Raw genomic sequence first — 3,166 nt, 5'->3', positions numbered from 1 at the left:
AAAATGATTATGTGCTAATAACCACAACTACAGCATTAGATTTAACTTGAGAACTATCTCTGGGTAAGTTCCTAACTCAGCTATAACACTACCATTATAGATGTAAAGTGTTTGCTATTTGTCAGTCACCATAAAAACCTAACAGCAGTGGAAATTAACCCATTTTTATGTGTTCAGTATTCCTGTTTACAGTATTGCACTTTCAGTCTGAGTACTTGAATTGATATGGTAACAGTTATTATATTGATCAGAAAATCAAGTTTTTTCTTTACATATAACACTTCACTGCAAACACAAAATGCAGACAATATTGTTGACTGAATGCAAGTGGAAAGAAGACATGATAAAACACACTATGTTACATTCCATCCAACTTATTTTGCACTTGGTACCAATAATCTGGCTATGAACATACTACCTCTATGACAACTGTGTGGGAGAAGAACTTTTACTTTCTCCTTCATGAACAAAGTACCTACAACAACAATTATTAAGATAAGATATTCAAGTTACACGTATAATACTGAGATGAGATGTAGCATTTTGCTAACATATTTTGTTGCTGAGGATTCAAGATGTCCATTTTGGAGCTAGCGTACCTCAGCAATGCACAACATCCTTTAGTTCCCTTTTTTAATAGAAATACCTAAAAATAGTGTAGTGGTCAGTTTATGTCCAGCAGCCTGATGGGCACAAATTTTGCATTCCTATTTATTAAATCAAAGACATTAATACAGTATTTCAGCCAATCAACATTCAGCAGCAAATGATTATATGACAAGAATTTAAAAGTTACTGAAGCTGTAAAAGTTATTTTTCCATGTAAATCTGTTTCCTCGGCACATATTTCAAACACATATTTTCTCTCAGCACAGGCCTTGTATACCACTTTGCAACAATCATTTTACATTAACAGTTTCAGCATTAGACATTCTTAGGACAGCCAGGTTTTCAATTAACCTTTGTGTTTGTTGTTAATAAGTGGTAAATTCAGATTTCCCCCAGTCATGCTTGCTTTGATATTCTCAGTGCGGCCACCCCCTGACAATGTCAAGCAGTTGCCTTGGGAAAATATTGTGGGATACATAAAACATGATCTGGCGGTAGACCTGAGAGCCATATATTGAGTATACCTGCTGGGAAAGCCTGAAGAGTTTCACATTAGTGTTTGTTATGGATGCTGTACAGCTTAAATTTTATCAGTAAATAATAGAATATCATTATTAAATATGATATCATGTTTGATTCAACATATCTATAGATTAAGACTTAAAAGTTTACTTAAAGTGTGTTAAATTAATTTTAGGGAGCTTTGTGGAGATTGAGAAAGTTATATAGAGATGGTTTGGATATAGAGGGAGGAAGAGTGAAAGGAGACAGACAAAACAAGTCTAACAAGATAAGTGTGGATGAGAAAGTTGGAAGGGGTCAAACTCAGCAAATGTACCTCAGACGGAGGACGTTTTTAACAAAGACCAGCTTAGAAGTACTCTAATTAAGTTCCTAACAATGATGAAAAAAAATTGGCTCTCATAAGAAATTTCAATTGTTGTACTGTTAAGATATGGCTCTGTTGTCTAAAGAGTCTGCTGAAAACTGGGATAGGAAGGTGTGGTCAGTGGCAAGTGAAAGTCTGGACACCTCTTACAGTGACTGACCGCATTACCACACAGTTATGCCTGACTTCAGTTAACCATGAAGAATGAAACATGGAAAATTGAGGAAATCTGCAAGACAGTACTGATAACAAATCTGAAGAGGATAAGATACAACCAAGCTCAGCAAGAGCACACAGATAATATCTTCTTGAAGATAACAAAATTTATAGATCATGAATTACACAATTTCGGAAGATACATGTGGGAAACTTAAGAGTAAAATAGTGTTGTGGGCAATAAAATGAGGCATTCTAACAGGGTGAACCAACAAGTTAGAAAAAGAGAACAGGGGACTGAGACATCTAGTTGCAGAAACAGATTGATAACAAAAAGTGTGCATGTTTTTCAGGTTAACAGAAGAAACAGGATGGTAAAAGGTTATATTTAAGTTTAATGAAGACTGTGAAGGACTGTTTAGTGATTTTTAAGCGGTAAAAATTTGAGGATTAAGGATATATTGCCAAAATCTGAAAAGCATGAAAAGTGTCTGCTTGCACTGTGGAGAGGAGGATCCCAAAGAACATATTATAATAAGCTTTAATAGCCATATTCCTGTGTCCACATGCAAAATAAAAGAAATGGTGCAACCAGCAGGGTACAGATGACCCAGCGTATCAGCTGTTATTACTGAACAGATTCACACTATTTTTTGTGAAAAAAGATATTGACGAACTGGTAAGCTGAAGAAATATGAACATGGCCACAGGTATAGAAAGATGTGAATTTGTCAGACAAGTTCAGTGAACTTAGAAGCTAAGAAAATAGTAATTACTTCAGATTCCAGACCTGATTGAATTAAAAATAACCTGTCTCATGTGCAGAAAACACAAGTCACCATCAAATAAACAAAGGGATGAAGCCAGAGCTGAAAGTTTCTAGACAGAAATAAGAACACTAGCAGCAAGGAGGAGAAAATGTAAGACTGGAGCCCTTGGTGTTGGCTTAAAGATACTAAAAACCCAGAAAAGAGGCAGGAAATGATTCATGGAAGTTTATAATGGTTATAGAAACATACAATGAATTTCATTATCTACATATGAGACACATGCTGATGACACTAACAAAGAAATGAACAGTAGTGTTGAGAAACAGCTGAAGCTGTTAAAATTGGACAAAGCTCCAGGCCTTGATGGAATCCCTATAAGATTCTATACTGGATTTGTGGAACAGTTAGTCCCTCTTCTAACTATCGACTATCATAGATCCCTTGAACAAAAAAACCATGTCGTGTAGTAGAAGAAAGCACAGGTCATGCCCCTCTGCAAGAAGGGCAGTAGAAGTGATCCAAGTGATCCACAAAACTATGGTCCAACATCCTTTACACTGATTTGTTATAGAATCTTAGAGCATATTCTGAGCTCAAACATATTGAGGTATCTCAAACAGAATGACCTCTACACCAGCCTACAAGGATTCTGGAAACATTGATCATGTGAAACCCAACTCACACTCTTCTCACATGACATACTTAAAGCTTTGGATCAAGGCAATCAGGTAGATGCACTATT

This window comes from Schistocerca cancellata, chromosome 2 (assembly GCF_023864275.1).
Source record: "Schistocerca cancellata isolate TAMUIC-IGC-003103 chromosome 2, iqSchCanc2.1, whole genome shotgun sequence".
NCBI lineage: Eukaryota > Metazoa > Arthropoda > Insecta > Orthoptera > Acrididae > Schistocerca > Schistocerca cancellata.
This window is presented reverse-complemented; position numbering follows the sequence as displayed.